The sequence below is a fragment of the Opisthocomus hoazin genome, unplaced genomic scaffold (assembly GCF_030867145.1).
Source record: "Opisthocomus hoazin isolate bOpiHoa1 unplaced genomic scaffold, bOpiHoa1.hap1 HAP1_SCAFFOLD_186, whole genome shotgun sequence".
Taxonomy (NCBI): Eukaryota; Metazoa; Chordata; class Aves; order Opisthocomiformes; family Opisthocomidae; genus Opisthocomus; species Opisthocomus hoazin.
The window spans coordinates 12,392-39,222 of record NW_027448865.1 but is presented as its reverse complement, the minus strand read 5'-3'; the positions used below and the strand labels follow the sequence as shown (position 1 = coordinate 39,222).

At 47.6% G+C, this 26,831-nt stretch overlaps 1 long non-coding RNA gene across 1 annotated transcript; it reads left to right on the top strand.

Moving 5' to 3' along the window:
- The first annotated feature begins 16,972 nt into the window (after nt 1–16,972).
- On the top strand, nt 16,973–17,312 carry LOC142359526 (uncharacterized). The gene is made up of 3 exons (XR_012762422.1): nt 16,973–17,022; nt 17,108–17,148; nt 17,232–17,312. It is a non-coding gene; the product is annotated as an uncharacterized LOC142359526 (long non-coding RNA).
- The last annotated feature ends 9,519 nt before the right edge of the window (nt 17,313–26,831 follow it).

Sequence of the window (26,831 nt, the reverse complement as noted above, 5' to 3'; positions counted from 1 at the left end):
CTTTCCATCGATCCTCTCTTCCCTGTTACTAAACGCTCTCCACGCTTCATCTGGTGAAGTTTCTAAAATCCTGCTGTCTGTCGTTCTCTGTTTCTGTGACTTTCCTTGGATGTCGCTTGCTGACTGCCCAATGAATAAAGATGCTAACTGCTGGATTCCTATTTCCGATCCTGGGTCTAAAGAAGCGTGTCACCTCATAGCGTCCCATAATTTATCAAAAAATTGCAAGGGGGTCTCTCTTGGGCCTTGCCAAAAGGCATATAAGGCTGACCAATTCATCGTTTTTGGAATAGCCTGCTCCATTCCCTTTGTAATCTGATCTCTGTAGGCATTCGAGAACTTTATATGAGCTCCCCTATTAGGATCCCAATGTGGACCTTGTAACGGAAAAATGGTCTTTTATATCCTCTCCCGTATTCTTAAGCTGATCACCGGCCAGAACTTGGGCCGTTTTTCATATTAGCTGCTTCTTGGCTTCTGTCATATGGTCCAACAACAGTTGAATATCGTTCCAGCTAGGATTATGCTGCTTTATTGGGAAATGGAAATGTTTAGGTATCCATACAGAATCACTCCAGTAGCTTTTTACCACATTTTTCCATCTTTCCAAGTCAAATGAGGAAAAGGGGACCTTTATTAAAACCGGGGCCTCCCTCTGGTCTGACCGCTTCTCTTGGGGGTGCTCATATTATCACCTGCTCCCCTTTTCTCTGAGTGCGAGAAGACATTGGACTACCTAGAGGGGTTTCTGAGTCAGAGCTTTCCTTTTCCATTTATCGTACTCCCACTGGCGGCTCATGATGTTCTGGCAGGTTATTCCCTTCGGGTTGCCTCGTTTTATCCGACTTTGTACACCTCTGCCCTATACGACACGGTGAGCAAGATCTTTCCAACTTCCCTTTTCTCTCTCTCTTATTGTCCTTCTCTACAGCTAACGCTAGGGAGTCCCATGGGACCATCAATTCACGGTCTATTTGGTACTCGGGGTGATTTCGGAGGGTAAGGAACACGTCCGCATGGGAAACCTCATCCCGCTTCCTTTCTCTTCTCAAAAATAACATCCGTTGCAACAAAGTATTATAATTCATGTTCCATTAAGGGGCCATTTTTCCTCATCTAATCTATACAAAGGCCACCACCAATTCCAATACTTTATTAAGGGCCTCTTGTTCACGCTCCTGCCCAGCGGTCCCCCTATATCTTTCCATTGAGCCAAAATCTGGCCTGAAGGGCTCTCTTTCACTATCCCTCTGCTTTGTTTACCTCCTGTTATTTACCACATCCACCTCTCTGTCCCTCCATCGACGTACGACAAACCAGCTTTGCACCTAAACAGATCCTGCTAATGCTGACAGCTCCGACTCTTAACCGATCTTCTATAATTTTTGCATCGAGAAATAGTTACCGGACTGCAATTTTATACCTTTTTACAGGGAACTACACACTGTAACCCTTAAACTGTCTCATATAATATAACTGCTCCCCAATTGTATTATCTAATCTGGAACGGTATGTGACACTTATAAATACAACATAATATTATGAATATCCCATCAATACCAACATTGGGGTAACTACTTTAAAATCAACATTCGCTCCTTTCTCACACTTCGTTTGTCTCTGGCCGCTCTCCTCACGGAGTACACGGAACTGCGGATCAGAACTCTGCGCTCACTTTGCAGCCAGGCAGCATCTCACTCGCCCAATCGCTCGCTCGCTCAGCACTTTTAACATGCAATAACAGTGCAAAAATACACGTGCATTCTAGGACTAGCCCAGCACTCTGTACAAACGTCACAGCCTCATTATCAGGCGTTATAATAGTGTTGGACGGTACGATCCTTCGCACGACGCACGGTACACGATTTTTACATCATATAAAAATAGACATGGCAATATCAAATATAACTCCTGCTACTGCAGTCGGGAGAACCCTAGTTACCATTAGTCAGGGCATGAGACTTACAAGACTTACCCCACCACCACCTTAAGGGGACCTCAAACCTCCAACCCTGCGAACAAGCACCGATGCTCTTCACCTCGCATGGGACGTCTCCTCACGACTTACAGGTATCCCTTTACAGTTAGAACATACTTGGTCCGCTAATGATGGTCCTTGTCTGTCCCCGTGGCGATCTGGGTGAGCAGGGCAGTCCTCCCAAGAAATCTCGGGGGCGCCTGGAGGAGTCCCGTCCTCAGCAGATCCTGCAGCCAGATGGAACGGGTCCTGCCTGGGTCGCCAAATTGACATGCGGAAACAAAGTCCACAACTCACGCAGAGTTATAAAGCAGGTATGTTTATTGCGGCGCCGGGCGCAAGGGCGATCGCTCCTCCTAACTCACACACCGAGTCACAAAGCACGCACCTATTTATTACGAAGTTTATCTAAGTAGGCTGGATTATTGTAATTATTTCTAGGAAGAGGTGTGATAATTATAATGATTTCTAGGAATTCATTATTGTACTCCGCCCCTCTTTGGCACTTGCGCAGCATCGTCTGGTGGTCGTCTGTGGGAGTCTTCTGGATGAAGGCTCGTAGTCCTCCTTGCCGCACACTTTCACTTTTGGCTCAAAAATTCCCAAATTTTCTGCGCAGGCCAAGTCCCCAACCGTAGAACCAGTTTCAGCTAGAGAGTTGTTTCTTACAGATGACAAAGTTCTGGTTATTGGTCCTTGTTTCTCTTTGTCTCACAAGCGGTCCTCGTTAGCAACATTTGAGCTCACAGCAGTCCTTGTTAGCAAGGTTACAAGGAAAAGAGCTAAACTAAATGTCTGCGGTTAACTCTCACCTTAACATAGCTGCAAAGCTATAGAACAAAATTAAACTAAAGCTATAACAAAATCAAACTAAATGTCAGTTTTCCACATCATAAGTCTCCGTTTTCTTTGGCTGCCCCTTTTTAAAAATTTTTTCCCTCTATTTCCCTAATCCCCTCATTTTTTGGAATTTTTTTTTGTAGGCTATGACGGTGTCATCCCCCGACCTGACCCATAATCCTGTTGAAGCAACAAGCACCAGCGAAGGTTGCGACGGATGCATCTGGTCAAAGCGGATTCGGGGCAGACCGATAACAGCACGTTGCAGCCACCCAACCGCGATGCTGGTCAATGTCCAACTCGAGTGAAATTGGGAAGCTGCCGTCGGTATGCAGACACGCCTGAGTCAATCGTCTTATAAATAGCGAGCAGTCCGAGCCCTTTGAGCTCTCCTGCACGGCACCGAGTTAGGGATGCCGCTCATGGTTACTCCTCAAGGTCGAGAGATTCCTCGCCACAACAGATGGTCTTTAAGTGACTAATAAACGTGCGGAATGCTTGAAAATCTTAGCTAAGTGATGTAAAGGATGGATTGCGTGCATATGATCCTTTAGAAGTAAACAGTTTACCGAGTTCGGGGCTAAGCTTGGATCCAGCCACACCTAGACTCCTCTCCGAGAAGGAGTTTAGAAAGCAAGGGGGTCCATTTTGAACCTCACGGATCCACGGGAGGGTATCTGTGACGGTTTCGTCCAATCCCATCTTCTACGCGGTAAATAATCCGGCATACCTCACCATGGAATCTTGTTCAACTACTGTCACATTTACTATCCAATTTTGTAGAATTGCTGTTTTAGATCAATAAACGTGTCATCGCTTCTCTCTTATGAAAGAAGCGCACCGCTCCATCCCTGATGTACACCTCCTTTTTTTTGCCTTTGCTCTCTGTATTTCTTCTCTTGCTTCTTTGCTGTCGCTTGTTAAATTTTCTTTTCTCCATTTTAGTTCGCTATCGCTATTAGTAATCTATTCCTCGTTTCCCTTATCGCCGTCGCTTTTAAGACTTTTTGTCTACTTTTATCCCGTTTGCTGTCTTCTCATTCAATTACTTGCCTGTCCTCAGCGCCGCCGCTTTTTATATTCTTTCTACGTTTCCATTTGTTTGCCATCTCCATATTTAAATTTGTTCCTTGTTTCATTATTCGCCGTCGTTTTTAAAATTTTCCATCTATTTTTATCCCGTTCGCTGTCTTTATTTTTATTTGTTTCTTCTCTCCTTAGCGCCCTCGCATTTTAGATAGTATTTCTACCTCTCTGTTTCAGTTTGCTGTTCCCATTTTTTATTTTTTCCTTTCATTTCCCTACTCCCTTTGTTTTGTAGAAGTTTTTTCTACGTCTACTTTTTTCCCTTTGCTGGCTCTTAAAAATTATTTCTTCTCTTGCTTTTTTGCCATCATGTTTTAGATTTTTCTTTCTACATTTGTTTTAATCTGCTGTCACTATTTTTAATTTTTTTTCCTTATTTTCTTAAAAAGACGGTCGTTTTAAAAACTTCCTGTCTACTCCTTCTCCATTGACAGTCTGTATTTGTTTACCTTTTTTTCTGTCTTTGTGCTCTCGCTTTTTAGATTTTCCTACTATATTTGTCTTTTAGTTTGCTGTCGCTACTTTTTAATTTTTTGCTTTAATTCCCTAATGCCCATCGGTCTCTCAATTTTCTTTCTAGGCCTACTTTCTTTCTCTTTGTCGTCTTTTTAAAAATATGTATTCTCTTTCTTCTACGCCGTTGCTTTTTAGATTTTCTTTCAACGTTTTCTTTTTAGTTTGCCATCGTGACTTTTTAATTGTTTGTCTACATCCTTACTCGCTATCGCTTTTAAAATTTTTGTCTACTTTTATCCCGATTGATACCTTTATTTCACCATCCTTGCGTTTTTAATTATTTCTTGTAATTTCTTAGTGCTCCTGCTTTTCAAATTTTCTTTTTCCGTCTCTTTCAGCTCGCCGTCCCTACTTTTTCCCTTTATTTCCATAATCTCCGTCGCTTCAATGTTCCTTGTTGCCCTTGTGCCTGTCGCTTTTTAAAAGTTATTTCTGTGGCTTGTTTTTTTAAAATATTCCTTCCTTTTTTAAAAATATTCCTTCTATGTCCAATTGTATTCAGTTTGCTGCCTTTTTTTTTAGATTATTACTCGTCTTTCCCTAGTGCTCTGGCTTTTTAAGTTTTCTTTGTGCATCTCTCTTCTTTGGCTATCTCTATATTTTATTTTTTCCCCTTATTTCCTCAATCTGTCATTTGTTCAATGATCTTTCCACGCCCGCTTTTACTCCCTTTGCTGTTTTTAAAAAATTTTTTCTTGTCTTTCCTTAATGATGTCGATTTTAAATTTTTTCCTATATCTGCTTTAGTTTGCCTTTCCCATTTCTTAGTGTTTTCCATTTATTTCTTTAAATACCATCGCTGTTTGATTTTGTTACATGTATCCGCTTTGCCCTCTTTAATTTGCCCTCTTTTAATTATTTGTCTTTCCTTAGCACTGTCGCTTTTAAGTTTTTTCTACGTGTGTTTTTGTTCACCGACCCAATTTTAAAATTTTTACCTTCCTTTCCTCATTTCAGTTTGCTGTCCCTGTTCTATTTTTTCCCCTTTATTTCCCTATCAAACAGCACTTTTAAAAGATTCTTTCCACACCTACTTTTTTTCAATTAGCTGTCTTTTTAACATTATGTTTCACCTTTCCTTAGCGCCTTCGCTTTTTAATTTTTCTGTCTACGTCTTTATTTAGTTTTGTCTGCCTATTTTTAAAATTCTTTCCTCCTTTAATGCCTTGGATTTTCAAACTGGATTTCTATGTCTGCTGTTATCAATCTCCCCATCCCTATATCTTATTTTTCTTCCATGCATCACGTACCCCTTCCCTTTTATCATATACTTGCCATGAGTCTTTTTATTCAGCGTGCCGTCTTTATTTAGTAATTTTTTCTCTTAATCCCACAGTTTTAACATTTTTAATGTCTACTTTTATTTAGTTTTCAGTTTCCTCTTTTTAATCCTTTGCTCTCCTAATTCCCATAGTTTTTGAAATTTACTTTCTATGTTTATTTCGTTTGCTGTCTTTATTTTTTAATTTTTTCCTTGATTTCCCTAATCCCTGTCGCTTCTAGTATTTTATATGTATATATATAAATATGTGTATATTTTATATTTATCCAGTTCACGGTCTGTATTTTGCAACGTTTTTCTCATCTGTCCTTTTCACCTTTGCTTTTTACAGTGTCTTCTTTTGAGTGCGTTTTTCATTTTTTTTCCTTCATTATCCTTTTTTATTTCTCCAAATGCCCTATCCATGTCTTATCCCATTTGCTGTATTTTTTTTCAACAGTTTGTTGTCTTTCCTTAGCACTGTCGCCTTTCAAATTTTTTTTCTACTTTGACTTTCGTCCAACTCCCATCCCTGATTTTAATTCTTTCTCATCTGTCGTGTACCCTGGCAGTTTTTAGATTTTTTTTTTTAGATGTCTCCATTTTAGTTAGCTGTTCCTATTCTTTTTTTTTTTTCAAATTTTCTTAATCCAGTTGCTTTTAAAATGATCTTTCTTGGTCTACTTTTATCCAGCGCCGGTTTCTAGTTTTTAATTGTTTCCTGTCTTTCACAAACTGCGTTGCTTTTAAAATTGTCTGTGTCTACTTTTATCTGGTTCGCTGTCCCTATTTTTCAGTTTTTTACTCTCATAATGATTTTTGCTTTGAAATTTTGTTCCTCGGTGTGCTTTTATCTCATTTTCTGTCCCTGATTGTCAGTGTTACCTGTATCCTGTAGCTTTATACATTTTTGTTCTACTTTTGTTAAGATGTCTCTAACTGGTTTTTATTTGTTTCCTGTGTATCGTGTACCCTGTGGCTTTTAGATTTTCTTTTCTCATCTATTTTTACCTAGCTGCACCGTCTTTATTTTTTAATACATTCTAATCTGTTCCGTACCCAGTCACTTTTAAAATTTTCTTTCTGCGTGTCTCGCCCATTTAGATTTTTCTGCTATTTTAATTTTTTTTTCTGGTCTTAATGTGTTCCCTTTAGAATTTTATGTATTTATGTTCAGGTTCATGTATTTTTCTTGCTCTATTATTTACTTTTTTCCTGTCTGTGCTCTATGAGGTCACTGTAAAAATTTTCTTTCTATGTCTTCTTTCATCGATACTCCTAACCCCATTTTTTAATCTCTCCCATCTGTTGCACGTCACATCGCTTTTAAATTTGTTTCTGTATTGTCATATTTTAGCCCGACAGCCCACGACTAAGCTCTAGACGGCCGCTCGTTTACCCCTCCCCTTCCCTCTAGCAGGGTGGGGAGGAGAAACGGACAAAAGGGAAAACTCATGGGTTGAGGTAAGGGCAGTTTAATAACACAATACAGTAAATACTGATACTACTAAGAATGATAATAAAGAATATGCAAACCGAGCTATATACAATACAGGTTTTCAAACCACCCGGCAACCGATCTGCAGCCGGTCCCTGAGCAGCAGCACAGCGTGCCTAACTCACAAATTTTGCAAATTTGACAGAACTCCCGAGAAAGACCAAACTCCCAGAAGGAGTTTCAACTCCCAGAAACGAGAAAGCGGATAGCTTCCTGACTCACGGCCAATTCCCGTTCATTAACAGAAAACGATCTCTATCGTATGGAATATTTCCATCGTGTGGCTCAGCTGTCTGTCTGGCTAAGCTCCCTCTCGGCTCCCGCACACCTGACCGTTAGCCGTGTATCAGAAACTGGAAAAAGCCCTCGATGTCATAGCAACAACTAAAATCGTCAGCATTATCAACATTTTTCTCCTACTAAATCTGAAACACAGCAGCTACCGGGAGAGAAATTCACTCTATCTCAGTCAAAACCGGGACACGTATCTACTTTTATCCAATTTGCTGCCTTTATTTTTCTATTTTACGCTGGTCTGTGCTGTGCCCTGTCACTTTTGAAATTTTGTTTCTGTGTCTTTGTGTACTTACTTTGATGTTCCTGGTTTGTTTTTTTTTTCCTTTATTCCCTTAATCGTGTTGCTTTTTACAGTTTCTTTGTACATCTGCTTTCTTCTAGTTCCCATCCCTATGTTTTAATTCTTTGTCATCTGTCTCGTACTCTTTCCATTTATCAATTTCCTTTCTGTGTCTCCATTTATTTAGTCATCCCTATTTTTAGGGTTTTTTTCTCCTTGAAAGCCTTCATTTTTTTTCCCGCGTCTACTTTTATGTCATTTTCTGTCCCTACGTTTTAGCTTTTTTCTCCTCTGCCTTGTACTCGTTTGCTATTTAAATTTGAGTTCTACATTTCCTGTTATCGAGCTGTCTGTCCCTATTTTTTCTCATTTGTCACACACCCTGTTGCTTTTTAAGTTTTCTTTGTATCAATTCCCCCCCCACACACACTTTTCTCTCGGTTCATCCCGAGGCTTTAGAGGGTCTCGCTGGCACACTTTTATCTCTGAAGCGTCATTTGTACCCCTCTCGGTTAGCTGGAACGTCCCCTCTTCTTCAGAGCAGTCTTTTTGTCCTCTCCTCTCTCTCGCTCATCTCCAGCGGGTCAGCGTCTCCCTTAGAACGTCTGTAGTCCATTCAGATCCTCTCCCGAGTACCTTTGTGCCCTTGAGCCGCCATCCGTGTCTCCAGCCACGTCTGCACCCCTCTGTTTCCATCACGATGCTTCCTGCGAGCATCCTTGCGTTGCACAGCCATCCTTTAGGTCTGCAGCGGGCTTTGTACCTTTCTTATTCGAAAGCGAATATTCCTCGGGCTTTCATTTCGCCCCAGAACATGTTTACATCGTCTTCCACCACGTCAGACGCCTCTGTTTGGTCCTCGGTCCCTCAGGACATCCGTCCTCTGTTTGGATCCCTTGTGTCAGCGATCCCCCATTTCGATGTGTGTCCACATTCCTCTCGCTCCCGTCACGATGCTTCCCGAGATGGTCCTTGTGCCCCTCGGCACCCTTTGAGCTCTGCCGCCCTCTTTGTGTCTCACCGATTTAGACAGAACCCTTACTCGGGCTGTCCCTGCACCCCAGAGTTCTCTTACATTATTTTCTGCCATCTAGGACGTCTCCATTTGGGCGCTCGTCCCCCGAGGACATCTGTACATTGCCGGAACACCCTGCGGAGTTTTGCATCGTGTCTGCTCACCGCATCCTGGAGACATCATCAATCTCTCTGGCCCCCTCGGGACTGCTCCCATCACTGTGATGACACCTCCTGTTCTACCAGATTGTTTTTCAAAGCCATCTTTGTGCCCCAGAGTGGTATTTTTCTTTTCTGTCTTATCGTATGCTTCTATTTGGTAGCTGGCACCGTAAAGATGTCCGTTGTCAGCTCCTATCTCCTCTTTGGTTTTTCAGAGAAAGCAATAGCTGCCTTCTGTTTTTATTGACATGTCTCCCGTGGAGTTTTTTTGTGGAGTTTTGCAGTTTATTTTTCTTCTATCTACCTAGGTGTTAGTCGGGCCGCTTTTGTACAATTTCCTATGTTTCTTGTATCTCCACTTTTTTTTTTTTTCCATTTTCTGTCCTTTGGAACTCACCTAGCTGTCTTAAGGGAGTCAGCCAGAGACACCTTCAAAGCGGCTCTGAGTTATCTGCCTTTGACAGTAAATAATTCACTTTGCAACCAGAGATATTTTTGAGAAAAGATTATTATGGAATCAAATTCTGTTTTGTTATTCAGTCCTATCCAGAAAATAGTTCTGGCAGAAGTTAGGTCATATGTCCGCTGTCACTAGAAACAAAAAGTAAACTTGTACCATTTTTGGGGTTTTTTTTATAGGAAGCCAAAAAGCATACATTTTGGTAATAATATTGTTACTGCATTTAGCAAACTGCTTTCTTACGTAGCTTAGTAGGACCTCTTTTTTTATCCACACTGCAGAAAAATTAAGTCTAATTACTTACTCAGTCATATCGCTGATGTAACAGATGTAGTTACAGTAGAAGACCAGGCATTGTTGTTTCCAGTAAGGATCACCATCTGCAGTCGGTGCTTTGCTCAATGTAAATTTAAGGCAGATGAGAGAACTTGCTGCTGCTCTTCCCGCTGGCTTTATACCTTTTGGTGGTTCACCCCTCCCCTTTCCCAGGGGAGCGTGGGAAGGGTGGTGGGCGAGGCCAGGAGTATATGAGCCGCAGCTGCCGGGAGGGGAGCTCATTCCACTCTTGGCTTTCTTTGGTCTTAGAGCTCTACTCTTCCTTCAGTCAGTTACAGCTTTTGAGCTAAGCTACTCAGGGAGATGCATTTTGATATTCAGAGAAGCAGGTACCTCTGTTTGAGGTAGGACTTTAAGGATGAGTCAAGACTTGGCAGCAGTTTTAGTATAGCGTATGTTTAACCACAGCCTTTTTCTTCAGGTCAGTAATTTTTTATTCAGAATTTGTGGGTGGTGAGATTGTTTAATAGTATGTGTCATTCTCTTTATTCTAGGTACATTGTGCTTTCCTGGAACTCCTGACTTGACTGAAGATGGAACACTGAGTTTTTTTCACTAGCCGTGCTGTTTACTCTGTAACTTGCTGGTACCGCATCTCTTAATCAGACTGATGATGACATTGTCCAGCAGGGGTTAAGGTGAGCATCTTGTACACATTTGTGCAGAGACTGAGAGTTTCTTAAGCAAGTGGCAGGGTTGTGACATGTAGTGTCTTTAAGAGCATGGGACGGCTCGTTGCCTTTATCAATGGCTCAGTGGACTGTGTCACCGCTGGAAACTTTGTGGCTCGTGGCAGGCCCCTCATAGATTATAAGCATTGGGGCTTTGCTTACTTTGTGGTCCTGTAGCCGATCCCCGAGGCTGCGGGAAGGCGTAATGTGGGAGATGCCCACAGAACACAGGGCATGGTATGGAGGAAAGGCTCCCGTGGAGCGGCTAATGCAGGGGAGTTCAGGGGTGCAAATACAGGGAAGCGGCTGTCGGGAGGGGGTGTGCGGTTCCTTCTTTGCCAGTTCAGGAGAAGAGAAGAAGTTTCTAAAGCTTTGAGATGGGGGGACGGTTGAAGAAGCAAGGAGGGTTTATTGGCTTCTCTCAGTTTAGTTTTGCAGTCGCCATGGGACCTCGACGAGGTTTGTTTCGAGTCTCTCTGCGGCTGACAGGGAGCTATGACAAAGACACAAGAGATGAAGTGCAAACCCTCCGGGCCTCTGCATCTGAAGATGGAGGGCCAAACGTCAGACCTTTGAACCTCAAAGGTGTTAAGGCTTGTATGTGAAGAGCTTAATGTTCTTTTGCATTTAATTTTGCTTTTTTCTAATGGTAGGCTGTAGTTGGACTCTAGGTGGCATTTCTGAATGGAAACAAGACTTCTGGAATTCCTAAGCTATTGGTCAGCATTGGGGTGAATTCTACATTACGTTTTTTGTGGATGCAGAGGAACGAGCCGTGTGCCAAAGGGTGACGGATGACAGGCAAGCGGAGCATTGTAAGAAGGTGGGTTTGCATGTGATGTCGGAGGGAAGATGTGACCGGTGGCTTTAGGACTAGCTTTTGATTTGTGGGTGTTGATTTTTAATTTTGAAGGCGCAAAGCGGGTTTACGGGCAGCAGAGGTGACTGGGGCAAGGTGAGCCGTGACTAGCGGCCTGCAGTAGCAGTTAATATTCAGGTGTCTTATTGTCGGCGAAGCTACAAGCTTTTGCAGGGGCCCTTAGCATTGGACTGGCGTTTGAGGTGAGCCAGGGCATTAGCGAGGAGGAGCATGGGGCGGATGATTTCTCAGCAGCGCAATGGTAATTTTGTGTCTCTTGGTATCTTGGGTTAGCAAGAGCGATGAGGACCGCAGCGTCCCATTCTGGACGCAGCAGGTGAGCCGAGAATCCCGGTGCTTCTGAGGACGGGGATGTTATAGAAGGTGTTGTGTTGGCCAGCGTGATGCTTACTGTCAGAACTGTTTGTGGGTTTTCTTTTTTTGCAGAGGAGGAAGCGGAACCTGGCGACTGCAGGAGCGTCCCAGATATCCCATGCGTTTTCTGATGAGGATGGGTTTAGAGCCGTGTCCCTCTGAAAGCAAAGTAGAGGGATCGGGGCCCGGGAAGGGTCTGGAGGGAGGGGACCACGGTTGGGCATCACAGGGAGGGCTTGTGAAGTTAGCATAGGGGAGCGGGCCATCCTGGGACAGGCCCCTTTGGGCCAGTAAAGGGAAGGGGTTTCTCTTAAGCCCCGGCGGGCAGGGCGGTTCCAGCCTGTGTCTGTGGCGTTGTGTTGTTTGTGTGGTCCGTCTTATGTGTTGTAAAAATTACCTGGGTCTCCAGTTCTTCATTGGTCTTTCTGCTCAACGAGCACCTTGGGCACATTAGGTGCCATCCCTAGGGTCTCGAATGCCTCTGGTCAGTGACATATTGTCAATTGGGCAATTCTTTTATTTCCCTGTGAGCGTAAAGTGTGGATCGGTGTCACATCTCGCAAGTCTCTGGTTGGTTCTCATTTGAGGTGTCATTCCTGGGCTGCATCAGCCGCTCTCCTCTCTACCGGTCCATTTTCATGGATGGTGGGACTTCTTCCCTGCATCCTTACATTCTTAGGTCTTGAAGCCTGGCTTCTCGTGCATCCATCATCTCTGTGTTGACCGTAACTTCTTGTAAGGGCCTCTTGCATTGTCTGTTTTTCTGGGGGTGCCATAGCACCTCCTTGCTCTGGGCCGTCGCGGCCCCGTAGGTCTTCTTGCCCGACAGCATCTCCTGTCGGGGAGTTATTCTTCTTGTGGAGGAGAGTTTTCTCTCTTCTTTGAATCACATTGTTTGTGGTGGTGTGTGTACTGTTGGTCTGTGCCTGTGCGTTGGCTTGGAGCTGCTCTGTCCAGGGGTGTAAAGTCAGGGGTAGAAGGAATAGCGATAGGAAGCTGCGGTGAATATGTCGATAGGCCTAGACTGTTGCAGCAGAGGTTGGGCAGCGAGCTCGCAGGGAGCAGCCATCGGCAGGCTGCGTGGTCTGTCATTTGAAAAGTGGTTAGAGGAGGTGGTGGGAGCTGCATGGGAGGGGTCGATCAGCAGCAGCAAAGGAGCTTGAATCTGGACAGCGTTCTGGCTTGTATGTGTAGGGCTTAAAGTCTGGCCCTTTTTTCATTTATTTAGCGGCAGGCTGCAGTTGCACTGTAGATAGTATTCCAAAATGGAATCAATACATCTGGAACAGTTAATGGCCTGAGCAGCATCCAGGTGACTTTCATTTTTTTTTTTTTCAGATGTCAGGGGACAAGATGAGCACAGAGGACCAATGGAGGCATTGAACAGACTGATCTATGAAGGCGGATGGGTGCATAGCGTCAGGGGGAGGATGCGTTTGGTGGCTATGTGACTGCATTATGGTTGGTGGGTTTTTTCCCCAATGTTGTAGGTGCAAAGAAACAAGCAAAGGAGGATATGGGCACCAGTGGTGCCTCGGTCAAGGAGAACAATGGGTAGCAGGCTACAGTAGCAGTTATTGTTCTGGTAGGGTTTGTCATTGAAGTCATCAACATCCATTATTTGTGGTTTTTCAGGTGGTACCAGAGCCTTGAGGTGGCAACATGTAAACGGCAGGAGCGACACAGGCAAGCAGCCAAGGTGAAGGAGCAGGAGACGGGAATCGGTGCGGGCAGGCTGCAATTTTGGCAGTATCTCAGCATGTGTCTTCTACTCTGTTTTCTTTGTGGGTGTCACACGGTCTCAGACGTGCAAAGCAGCATGCTGACAAGCGTTCTGACAAGGTGAGGCTGGCATAGGTCGGATCAGTGTCTCAGAGCAAAGTATCATACGGCACCTCAATGATGCGTATCTCTTTTGGTTTTGCAGGGGCTGTGCAGCCCGCCTTTGGCAATAGACCAGCGTTTGAGATGAGCTGGGGTGGCGGCGAGGAGGCACCTGGGACAGGTGATTTCTCAGCAGTGCAACGGTAATTTTGTGTCTCTTGGTATCTTAGGTTAGCGAGAGCGATGAGGGCCGCAGTGTCCCATTGTGGTCCGAGCAGGTGAGTGGAAAATCCCAGTGCTTCTGAGGGGGATGCTATGGATGGTGTTGTTGGCCGGCGTGATGCTTACTGTTTTGTTTTTTTTTTTTTGCAGAGGAGGAAGCGGAACCTGGTGACTGCCGGAGCATCCAGTTAGGTGATGCGCATTCATGTTGAGCATGGATTCAGACCCTGGACCCTCTAAAAGCTAAGTTGAGGGACTGGGGAGGATCTGGAGGGAGGGGAACATGTTTGGGCATCACAGGGAGGGCTTGTGAAGTTAGCATAGGGGAGAGGACTGTGCAGGAGCGGGCCCCTTTGGGCACGTAAAGGGAAGGAAGGGGTTTGTGTTCAGCCCAAGTGGGCAGGGCAGTTCCAGCCCGTGTCTGTGGTGCTGTGTTTGTGTCGTCCGTCTTCTGTGTCTTAGACCTTACCAGGGTCTCAACATCCTTTTTGTTCTTCACAGTCAAGGAGCACATTATGCACATCAGGCACCACCGCTGGGGTTTTGAATGCCCATACTCATGGGCACAGTGCCAATTGGGCGTGTCTCTTCTTGCCTTAGAAGTGTAAAGCATGGATTGATCTCACGCCTCGGAAGTTTCTAGTCGGTTCTCTTTTGCGGTGTTCCAGGCTGTGTCAGCAGGTCTTCTCTCTACCAGTCCATTGTCATGGACTGTGGGACTTCTTCCCTGCATCCTTACCATCTTAGGTCTTGAAGAAGGGCTTCTTGCACATCCATTGTCTCCATTTTGACCGTAACTTCTTGTAAGGGACCATTGGGCTCTCCTGTTTTTCGGAGGCTGCTGTGGAGCCTCCTCACTCTGGGCCATTGCGGCCCTGTCGATGTCCTTGTCCAACAGCGTCTCCCGTCAGGGAGTCATTGTTCTTTCAGAGAGTTTTCTCTCTTCTTGAATCCTATTGTTTTTGGTATTGTGTGTAATGTTGGTCTGTGCCTGTGTGTGCTTGTCTTGGAACTGCTCTGCCCAGGGCAACCAGGGAATCCATAAATGGCAGGGGCAGAGTGGGTGAGCAGCCAAATAAAGGAGCAGGAGATTGGAATTGATGCAGGCAAGCTTTGTTTTTGGGCAGTATCTCAGCATGTGCCGTTTGCTTTGATTTTATTGCAGGTGCCGCACATATCCTCAGAGGGGCGAAGCAGCATGCTGACAAGAGGTCTGAGAAGGTGAGGTAGTTGTGTGCCGGGTCAGTGTGTGAGAGCAAATTATTGTGCAGCAGCTCAGTGAGGGGTGTCTCTCTTGGTTTTGCAGGGGCTGTGCCGGCCGCCTTTGGCATTGGACAACTGTTTGAGGTGAGCTGGTATGGCAGCGAGGAGGAGGGTCGAGCGCGTGACTTCTCACGGGCATAATAGTAATTTTGTGTCTCTTGGTATCTGTTGCAGCAGAAGTGATGATGGTAAAGCGTCCGACTCTGGAACGAGCAGGTGAGCAGAGCACCCGGGTGCTTCTGAGGAGGGGGTTGGCGTTGGCCAGTGTGATGCTTCCTGTCAGCACTGTTTCTGGCTTTTTTCCTTTTCAGATGACAAAATGGAACCAGGCGAGTGCAGGAGCTTCCCAGTTAGCCAATGTGCTTTTGTTGAGGATGGATTTAGACCTCTGACCCTCCAAAAGCTAAGCCGAGGGACTGGGGCTGGAAGAGTTTGGAGGGAGAGGAACATGGTTGTGCATTGTGGGCAGGGCTTGTAAAGTTAGAGTAGGGGAGAGCTGTGCAGGAGCGGGCCTCTCTACGCATGTAAAGTGAAGGGGTTTCCCTTCATCCTTGGACTAGTATGGGCAGGGCAGTTCCAGCCTGTGTCTGTGGTGCTATGTTGTTTCTGTGGTGTCTTCTCTGTTGTAGACCTTCATCTGTTCTGGATGTCCTTGTTGCTCTTTGCACTCAAGAAGCTCAACAGGTGCCTTGGATGCCATCTCTAGGGCCTCAAATGCCTGTACCTATTGGATAGTGCCAACTGGGAGGTTCTTTTCTTGGCTTACAAATGTAAAGCATGGATCAGTCTTGTGTCTTGAAAGCTTCTGGTCAGTTCTCTTTGGCGGTGTCGTTCCAGGCTGTGTCAGCAGCTCTTCTCTCTACCGGTTCATTGTCATGGACTGTGGGAGTTTTTCCTGGAATCCTTATGCTTTTAGGTCTTGAAGACAGGTTTCGTACACATCCATCATCTCCATTTTGACCGCAACTCCTTGTAAGGGACCATTTGGCTCGACTGTTTCTCTGGGGCTGCCACGGAGGCTCCTCATTCTTGGCTGTTGCGGCCATGTCGGTCTCCTTGTCCGACAGCTTCTCTCGTCCGCCAGTCATTGTTCTTGCAGAGAGTTTTCTCTCTTCTTTGAATCCAATTGTTTGTGGTGTTGTGTGTAATGTTGGTCTGTGCCTGTGTGCGTTTGGTTTGGAGCTGCCCTGCCCAGTGGCATAGTCAGGGGTAGGTGTCATAGCGATAAGAGGCTGTGGTTAATAGGTTGACAGGCCTAGACTGTTGAGGCAGAGACTGGGAAGTGAGCTCAGATGGAGCGGCCGTCGGCAGACAGTGTGGACTGTCATTTCAAGAGTGTTTTACAGAGGTGATGGGAGTCTTGTGGGAGGGGCTGATCATCAGCAGCAAAGCAGATTGAATGTTGACGGTGGTAAGGCTTATGCATGGGGGGGCCTTTAAGTTTGGCCCTTTATTCCTTTATGTAATGGCAGGCTGTATTTTGGACTCTAGGCGCTATTAGAAAATGGAATCAATACATCTGGAATTGTTAATGTCTTTAGCAGCATATGGGTGACTTGTTCAATACTTATTTCAGGTGCCAGGGAACAAGAAGGGCACCAAAGACCAATGCAGGCGCCGAGCAGAGCGTTGTTAGGAGGTGGGTTGGCACATGGTGTTGAAGGGAAGACATGATCAGTGGCTATAGGACTGCCTTACAGTTGGTGTGGTGTTTTTTTCCAGTATTGTAGGTGCAAAGCAACGAGTGAAGCATGATATCGGCACCAGGGGTGACTCAGGCAAGGTGAGCAATGAGTAGTAGGCTGAAGTAGCAGTTATTTTTCTGGAGTGCTGTTGTTGGTGAAATTACCATCATCCCTCTTTGTGTTTCCCAGGTGGTACCTGAGCCTCAGCATGGCAACGTGTAAATGTCAGGGGCAACATGGTTAAGCAGCCAAGGTAAAGGAGCAGGAGGTGGGAATCAGTGTGGCAGATGGCAGTTTTGGGCAGTATCTCAGCATGTGTCTTCTGTTTTCTTTTTGTAGGTGCCACACATAGTCCTGAAGGGGCAAAGCAGCATGCTGACAAGAGGTCCGAGAAGGTGAGGCGGTTGTGGACCGGGTCAGTGTGTAAGAGCAAAGTACTGTGCAGCAACTCAGTAACATGTCTCTGTCTTGGTTTTGCAGGGGCTGTGCGGGCCGCCTTTGGCATTGGATAAGCTCTTGAGGTGAGTCGGGGTGGCAGCGAGGAGCGTAGGGCAGGTGACTTGTCACGGGTGCAATGATCATTTTGTGTGTCTTGGCATCTTAGGTTGCAGAGGCGATTATGGCTGCAGTGTCCGACTCCGGAAAGAACAAGTGAGCAGCAGAGCATCCTGGTGCTTCTGAGGGGATTGTTGTGGAAGAGGTTGGTCTTGGCCAGTGCGATGCTTACTGTCAGCACCATGTGTGGTCTGTGTTGTCCTCATCTTTTCCTCTTTTTCAGATGACGAAGCAGACCTGTTGACTGCAGGAGCATCCCAGTTAGCCAACATGCTTGTTGTCGAGGATGGATTCAGACTCCCGGCCCTCCAAAAGCTAAGTCGAGGGACTGGGGCTGGGAAGGGTTTGGAGGGAGGGGACCACAGTTGGGCATTGCGGACAGGACTTGTAACATAGTGCAGGGGAGAGGGCTGCGCAGGAGCGGGCCTCTCTGGGCACAGAAAGGGACCGAGTTCCCCTGCATCCTAGGACTAGCATGGGCAGGGCAGTTCCAGCCTGTGTCATCAGTGCTATGTTGTTGTTGTGGTGTGTCTTGTGTCGCAGACCTTCCTCTGGTCTCGATATCCTTGTTTCTCTTTGCACTCACAAAGCTCATCATGTGTCTCCGTGCCATACCTGGGGTCTCGAATGCGTGTACTCATTGGCATAGTGCCAATTCAGGTCTTCTCTTCTTGCCTTACAAGCGTAAAGCGTGGATCAGTCTAGCATCTTTCTGTTGCGGCATCGTTCCAGGCTGTGTCAGCAGCAGCTCTTCTCTCTTCCGGTCCATTTTTATGGACTGTGGGACTTCTTCCCTGCATCCTTATGCTCTTAGGTCTTGAAGCCGGGCTTCTTGCACATCCATCGTCTCCATTTTGACCGTAACTTCTTGTAACGGACCATTGTGTTCTAATCCGGTTTTCTGGGGCTGCCGTGGAGCCTCCTCGCTCTGGGCCAATGCGGCCCTGTCGGTCTCCTTGTCCAACAGCGTCTCCCGTCAGGGAGTCATTGTTCTTGTGGAGGAGTTTTCTCTCTTGATTCCCATTGTTTTTGGTATTGTGTGCAATGTTGGTCTGTGCCTGTGTGTGCTTGCCTTGGAACTGCTCTGCCCAGGGCAACCAGGGAATCCATAAATGGCAGGGGCAGAGTGGGTGAGCAGCCAAATAAAGGAGCAGGAGATTGGAATTGATGCAGGCAAGCTTTGTTTTTGGGCAGTATCTCAGCATGTGCCGTTTGCTTTGATTTTATTGCAGGTGCCGCACATATCCTCAGAGGGGCGAAGCAGCGTGCTGACAAGAGGTCTGAGAAGGTGAGGTAGTTGTGTGCCGGGTCAGTGTGTGAGAGCAAATTATTGTGCAGCAGCTCAGTGAGGGGTGTCTCTCTTGGTTTTGCAGGGGCTGTGCCGGCCGCCTTTGGCATTGGACAACTGTTTGAGGTGAGCTGGTATGGCAGCGAGGAGGAGGGTCGAGCGCGTGACTTCTCACGGGCATAATAGTAATTTTGTGTCTCTTGGTATCTGTTGCAGCAGAAGTGATGATGGTAAAGCGTCCGACTCTGGAACGAGCAGGTGAGCAGAGCACCCGGGTGCTTCTGAGGAGGGGGTTGGCGTTGGCCAGTGTGATGCTTCCTGTCAGCACTGTTTCTGGCTTTTTTCCTTTTCAGATGACAAAATGAAACGAGGCGAGTGCAGGAGCTTCCCAGTTAGCCAATGTGCTTTTTGTCGAGGATGGATTCAGACCCCTGACCCTCCAAAAGCTAAGTCGAGGGACTGGGGCTGGAAGAATGTGGAGGGAGAGGAACACGGTTGGGCATTGTGGGCAGGGCTTATAAAGTTAGCGTAGGGGAGAGCTGTGCAGGAGCGGGCCTCTCTAGGCATGTAAAGCAAAGGGGGTTCCATTCATCCTTGGACTAATATGGGCAGGGCAGTTCCAGCCTGTGTCTGTGGTGCTATGTTGTTTGTGTCGTCTGCCTTCTGTGTCTTAGACCTTACTGGGGTCTCAACATCCTTGTTGTTCTTCACAGTCAAGGAGCTCATTATGCACACCAGGCACCACCCCTGGGGTACTGAATGCCCCTACTCATCGGCATAGTGCCAATTGGGCGTGTCTCTTCTTGCCTTACAAGCGTAAATCGTGGATCGATCTCACACCTCAGAAGTTTCTAGTCGGTTCTCTTTTGCGGCGTTGTTCCAGGCTGTGCCAGCAGCTGTTCTCTCTACCGGTCCATTTTCATGGACTTTAGGACTTGTTCGCCCCATCCTTACCATCTTAGGTCTTGAAGCTGGGCTTCTCGCACATCCATCGTCTCCATTTTGACCGTAACTTCTTGTAAGGGACCCTCGGGTTCTCCTGGTTTTCTGGGGCTGCTGTAGAGCCTCCTCGCTCTGGGCCATTGCAGCCCTGTCGGTCTCGTTGTCTGACAGCTTCTCTCATCCAGCAGTCATTGTTCTTACGGAGACTTTTCTCTCTTCTTTGAATCTCATTGTTTGTGGTGTTGTGTGTAATGTTGGTCTGTGCCTACGTGTGTTTTGGCTTGGAGCTGCTCTGCCCAGAGACCTAGAGTCAGGGGTAGGTGGCATAGCAATAAGAGGCTGCGGTTAATAGGTCGACAGGCCTAGACTGTTTAGGCAGAGGTTGGGTGGTCCGCTTGGATGGAGCCGCCATCGGCAGGCCATGTGGACTCTCATTTCAACAGTGTTTTACAGAGAGGACTGGAGTTGCGTAGGAGGGGCTGAGTGACGGCAGCAAAGCGGATTGTATCTCAAAAGTATTCGGGCTTCTGTGTGGGGGGTCTAAAGTTTTGTCCTTTTTACATTGTTTTTTCTTAATGGCAGGCTAGAGCTGGCCTCTAGATGGTATTCTGAAATCAAGCAATAGAGCTGCACTCTAAGTTCTTGGTCAGCCTCTGGGTGACATGTTTATTAATTTTTTGCAGTTGCCTGTGGACAAGATGGGCACTGAAGAGCCATGGAGGTGGTGAGCGGTGCGCCAAAAGAAGGTGAGTTGGTGCGTGATGTCGAGGGAAGATGTGACCGGTGGCTACGTGACTCCACTTAGTTGGTGGTTTGTGTGTTATTTTGAAGGCGCAAAGGAGTAAGCGAAGTGAGATATCGGCACCAGCGGTGACTTCAACAAGGTGAGCTATGACCAGTGGCCTGAAGTATCAGTTATTTTTCAGGAGTCATAGTGCTGGTGAAGCTATAAGCATCCTTTGTTAGTCTTTTGTAGATGGTACCTAAGCTGCAGCATGGACATGTAAATGGCCAAGACGTCACAGGTGAGCAGCCAAGGTAAAGGCTGGGAGATGGCAGTTGGTGTGGGTAGACTCTGTGGTTTCGGGCAGTATATCAGAATGTGTCTTTTTGCTGTGATGGTTGCAGATGCCGCATGCGGACTCGGAGGGGCAGGGCAACATGCTGACCAGAGGTCCGAGAAGGTGAGGCAATTGTGGGCTGGGTCAGTGTGTGACAGCAAAGTATTGTGCAGCAACTCAGTGAAACGTATCTCTTTTGGTTTTGCAGGGGCTGAGCGGGCCACCTGTGGCATCAGACAAGCTCTTGAGGTGAGCCGGGGTGGCACTGTGGGGCAGGTAACTTCTCACAGGCACAATGGTAATTTTGTCTCTTGGTATCTGAGGTAGCAGAAGCGATGATGGCTGCAGCGTCTGACTCTGGAACGAGCAGGTGAGCAGAGCACCCGGGTGCTTCTGAGGAGGGGATTGTTGTGGAAGGGGTTGGTTTTGACCAGTGTGATGGTTCCTGTCAGCACTGTTTCTGGGCTTTTTCCTTTTCAGATGACAAAGCGGAACCAGGCGACTGCAGGAGCTTCCCAATTAGCCAATGTGCTTTTTGTTAAGGATGGATTCAGACCCCTGGCCCTCCAAAAGCTAAGTCGAGGGACTGGAGGGAGGGGACCACGGTTGTGAATTGCAGGGAGGGCTTGTAAAGTTAGCGTAGGGGAGATGGCTGTCCAGGAGCGGGCCCTTTTGGGCACGTAAAGGGGAGGAAGGGGTTTTTCTTCAGGCCAGGTGGCCAGGGCAGTTGCGGCCTGTGTCTTTGGTGCTATGTTGTTTTTGTGGTGTGTCTTGTGTCGCAGATCTTCCTCTGGTCTCGATATCCTTGTTTCTCTTTGCACTCACAAAGCTCATCACGTGCCTCCGTGCCATACCTGGGGTCTTGAATGTGTGTACTCATCGGCATAGTGCCAATTCAGATCTTCTCTTCTTGCTTTACAAGCGTAAAGCATGGATCAGTCTTGTATCTCTCTTTGGCGGCCGCTTTCCAGGCTCTGCCAGCAGCTCTTCTCTCTTCTGGTCCATTTTTATGGACTGTGGGACTTCTTCCCTGAACCCTTACCATCTTAGGTCTTGAAGCCGGGCTTCTTGCACATGCATCGTCTCCGTTTTGACCGTAACTTCTTGTAACAGACCATTCTGTTCTAATTCGGTTTTCCGGGGCTGCCGTGGAGCCTCCTCGCTCTGGGCCATTGTGGCCATGTTGGTCTCCTTGTCTGACAGCATCTCCTGTCAGGGAGTCATTCTTCTTGTGGAGAGTTTTCTCTCTTCTTGAATCCCATGGTTTGTGGTGTTGTGTGTAATGTTGGTCTGTGCCTGTGTGTGCTTGCCTTGGAACTGCTCTGCCCAGGGAACCTGTAAAAGGCAAAGGCAGAGTGGGTGACCAGCCGAGTAAAGGAGCAGGAGATCGGGATTGATGCAGGCAAGCTTTGGTTTTGGGCAGTATCTCAGCATGTGCTGTTTGCTTTGATTTTATTGCAGGTGCCGCACGTAGCCTCGGAGGAGCAGAGCAGTGTGCTGACAAGATGTCTGAAAAGGTGAGGCAGTTGTGGGCCGGGTCATCATGTGAGAGCAAAGTATTATACAGCAACTCAGTGAGACGTCTCTCTCTTGGTTTTGCAGGGGCTGAGTGGGCCGCCTTTGGCATTGGACAACTGTTTGAGGTGAGCTGGGTCGGTAGCGAGGAGGAGCGTGGAGCGTGTGACTTCTCATGGGCATAATGATAATTTTGTGTCTCTCGGTATCTGATGCAGCAGAAGTGATGATGGCACAGCATCTGACTCTGGAGTGAGCAGGTGAGCAGAGCACCCGGGTGCTTCTGAGGGGGTTGTTCTGGAAGAGGTTGATCTTGGCCAGTGTGATGCTTACTGTCAGTACTGTTTCCAGGTTTTTTTCCTTTTCAGGTGACAAACTGGAACCAGGCGACTGCAGGAGCTTCCCAAGTAGCCAATGTGCTTTCTGTTGAGGATGGATTCAGACCCCTGGCCCTCCAAAAGCTAAGTCGAGGGACTGGGGCTGGAAGAGTCTGGAGGGAGGGGACCACAGTTGGGCAATGCGGGCAGGGCTTGTAAAGTTAGTGTAGGGGAGAGCTGTGCAGGAGCGGGCCTCTCTACGCATGTAAAGCGAAGGGGTTTCCCTTCATCCAAAGACTAGTATGGGCAGGGCAGGTCCACCCTGTGTCTGTGGTTTTATGTTGTTTTTGTGGTGTCTTCTGTGTCATAGACCTTCCTCTGTTCTTGATGTCCTTGTTGCTCTTTGCACTCAAGAAGCTCAACAGGTGCCTTGGATGCCATCTCTAGGGCCTCAAATGCCTGTACCTATTGGATAGTGCCAACTGGGAGGTTTTGTTCTTGGCTTACAAATGTAAAGCATGGATCAGTCTGGTGTTTTGAAAGCTTCCGGTCAGTTCTCTTTGGCGGTGTCGTTCCAGGCTGTGTCAGCAGCTCTTCTCTCTACCGGTTCATTGTCATGGACTGTGGGAGTTTTTCCTGGAATTCTTATGCTCTTAGGTCTTGAAGATAGGCTTCTTACACATCCGTCGTCTCCATTGTGACCGTAACTTCTTGTAAGGGACCATTTGGTTCTACCGTTTCTCTGGGGCTGCCATGGAGGCTCCTCACTCTGGGCCGTTGTGGCCCTGTCGGTCTCCTCGTCCGACAGCTTCTCTCGTCCGCCAGTCATTGTTCTTGCAGAGAGTTTTCTCTCTTCTTTGAATCCAATTGTTAGCGGTGGTGTGTGTCATGTTGGTCTGTGCCCGTGTGCGTTTGGCTTGGAGCTGCCCTGCCCAGCGGCGCAGAGTCAGGGGTAGGTGTCATAGCGATAAGAGGCTGCGGTTAATAGGTTGACAGGCCTAGACTGTTGAGGCAGAGGCTGGGAAGTGAGCTCGTTTGGAGCGGCCGTCGGCAGACAGTGTGGACTGTCATTTCAAGAGTGTTTTACAGAGGTGATGGGAGTCATGTGGGAGGGGCTGATCATCATCAGCAAAGCAGATTGAATGTTGACGGTGGTAAGGCTTATGCATGGGGGGGGGCTTTAACTTTTGCCTTTTATTCCTTTATGTAATGGCAGGCTGTATTTTGGACTCCAGGCGCTATTCCAAAATCAAATCAATACATCTGGAATTGTTAATGTCTTAAGCGGCATATGGGTGACTTGTTCAATACTTATTTCAGGTGCCAGGGAACAAGATGGGCACCAAAGACCAATGGAGGCGCTGAGCAGAGCGTCGTTAGGAGGTGGGTTGGCGCATGGTGTTGAAGGGAAGACATGATTAGTGGCTATATGACTGCCTGACAGTTGGTGGTTTGTTTTTTTTCCAATATTGTAGGTGCAAAGCGACGAGTGAAGCATGATATCGGCACCAGGGGTGACTCAGGCAAGGTGAGCAATGAGTAGTAGGCTGAAGTAGCAGTTATTTTTCTGGAGTGCTGTTGTTGGTGAAATTACCATCCCTCTTTGTGTTTCCCAGGTGGTACCTGAGCCTCAGCATGGCAACATGTAAATCTCAGGGGCAATACAGGTGAGCAGCCAAGGTAAAGGAGCAGGAGGTGGGAACCGGTGTGGCAGGTGGCAGTTTTGGGCAGTATCTCAGCATGTGTCTTCTGTTTTCTTTTTGTAGGTGCCACACATAGTCCTGAAGGGGCAAAGCAGCATGCTGACAAGAGGTCCGAGAAGGTGAGGCGGTTGTGGACCGGGTCAGTGTGTAAGAGCAAAGTACTGTGCAGCAACTCAGTAACATGTCTCTGTCTTGGTTTTGCAGGGGCCGTGCGGGCCGCCTTTGGCATTGGACAAGCTCTTGAGGTGAGTCAGGGTGGCAGCGAGGAGCGTAGGGCAGGTGACTTGTCACGGGTGCAATGATCATTTTGTGTGTCTTGGCATCTTAGGTTGCAGAGGCGATTATGGCTGCAGTGTCCGACTCCGGAAAGGACAAGTGAGCAGCAGAGCATCCTGGTGCTTCTGAGGAGGGGATTGTTGTAGAAGAGGTTGGTCTTGGCCAGTGCGATGCTTACTGTCAGCACCATGTGTGGTCTATGATGTCCTCATCTTTTCCTCTTTTTCAGATGATGAAGCAGACCTATTGACTGCAGGAGCATCCCAGTTAGCCAACATGCTTGTTGTCGAGGATGGATTCAGACCCATGGCCCTCTAAAGGCTAAGTCGAGGGACCGGGGCTGGGAAGGGTTTAGAGGGAGGGGACCACAGTTGGGCATTGCGGGCAGGACTTGTAACATTAGTGCAGGGGAGAGGGCTGCGCAGGAGCGGGCCCCTCTGGGCACAGAAAGGGACCGAGTGTCCCTGCATCCTAGGACTAGCATGGGCAGGGCAGTTCCAGCCTGTGTCATCAGTGCTATGTTGTTTTTGTGGTGTGTCTTGTGTCGCAGACCTTCCTCTGGTCTCGATATCCTTGTTTCTCTTTGCACTCACAAAGCTCATCACGTGCCTCAGTGCCATGCCTGGGGTCTTGAACGCGTGTACTCGCTGGCATAGTGCCAATTCAGGTCTTCTCTTCTTGCCTTACAAGCGTAAAGCGTGGATCAGTCTTGCATCTCTCTTTGGTGGCATCGTTCCAGGCTGTGTCAGCAGCAGCTCTTCTCTATTCCGGTCCATTTTTATGGACTGTGGGACTTGTTCCCTGCATCCTTATGCTGTTAGGTCTTGAAGCCGGGCTTCTTGGACATCCATCGTCTCCATTTTGACCGTAACTTCTTGTAACGGACCATTGTGTTCTAATCCGGTTTTCTGGGGGTGCCGTGGAGCCTCCTAGCTTCGGGCCATTGCGGCCCTGTCGTTATCCTTGTTCAACAGCTGCTCTCGTCCAGCAGTCATGGTTCCTACGGAGAGGTTTTTTCCTCTCTTCTTTGAACCCCATGGTTTGTGGTGTTGTGTGTAATGTTGGTCTGTGCCTGTGTGTGCTTGCCTTGGAACTGCTCTGCCCAGGGAACCCATAAATGGCAGGGGCAGGGTGGATGAGCAGCTAAGGTACAGGAGCAGGAGGTTGAGATAGATGCAGGCGAGCTTTGGTTTTGGGCAGTATCTCAGCATGTGCCGTTTGCTTTGATTTTTATTGCAGGTGCCACACATAGCCTGGGAGGAGCAAAGCGGCATGCTGACATGAGGTCTGAGAAGGTGAGGCAGTTGTGGGCCTGGTGAGCGTGTGAGATCAAAGTATTGTGCAGCAACTCAGTGAGGGGTGTCTCTTTTTTGGTTTTGCAGGGACTGTGAGGAACACCTGTGGCATTGGACAACTGTTTGAGGTGAGCCGGGGTGGCAGTGAGGAGAAGTGTGGGCCGGGTGACTTCTCACGGGTGCAATGGTCATTTTTTGTCTCTTGGTATCTTAGGTAGCAGAAGCAACGATGGCTGCAGCGTCCGACTCTGGAACGAGCAGGTGAGCAGAGCACCCTAGTTCTGAGGAGGGGGTTTTTGTGGAAGAGGTTGGTCTTGGCCAGTGTGATGCTTGCTGTCAGCAGTGTTTCCGGGTTTTCTCTTTTTCAGTGATGAAGTGCAACCTGGTGACTGCAGGAGCATCTCAGATACCTAATGCATTTTTGGTCGAGGTTGGATTTAGAGCCCGGGTCCCTCTGAAAGCTAAGTCCAGGGGCTCGGAAGGGTCTGGAGGGCGGGGACTACGGTTGGGCATTGCAGGGAGAGCTTGTGAAGCTAGTGTAGGGGAGAGCTGTCCAGGAACAGGCCCCTTGTGGCAGGTCAAGGGAAGGGGTGTCTCTGTAGCCCAAGGGGGCAGGGTAGTTCCAGCCTGTGTCTGTGGTGGTGTGTCATCCTTGTGGTCTGTGTTTTCTGTCTTGGATTTTACCTGTGTCTCAACATTGTCATTGCTCTCTGTGCTCAGTGAGCACATGATGCATATCAAGTGCCATTCCTAGGGTCTGGAATGCCTATACTCTTTGGTATAGTGTCCATTGGGCGCTTCCCATCATGCGTTTTGTGCATAAAGCGTGGATCGGTGTCACATCTTGGAAGTTTCCCGGCAGTTGTCTTTTGCGGTGTCATCTCAGGCTGTGTCAGCAGCTGTTCTCTCTAGCAGTCCATCTTCATGGACTGTGGGACTTCTTCCCTGCAATCTTACATTCTTAGGTCTTGAAGCCGGCTTCTTGCAGATCCGTCGTCTCTGTTTAGAGCGTAACTTCTTGTAACGGACCATTCTGTTCAACTCTGCTCTTCTGGGGCTGCCATAGAGCCTCCTCGTTCTGGGCCATTGTGGCCCTGCTGGTCTTCTTGCCAGATAGCATCTCCCGTCGGGGGGTCATTCTTCTTGCTGAGAGTTTTCTCTGTTCTTTGAATCCCATTGTTTGTGGTGGTGTGTGTAATGTTGGTCTGTGTCTGTGTGTGTATTTTGTTTCGTGTTTCTCTGCCTAGGGGTG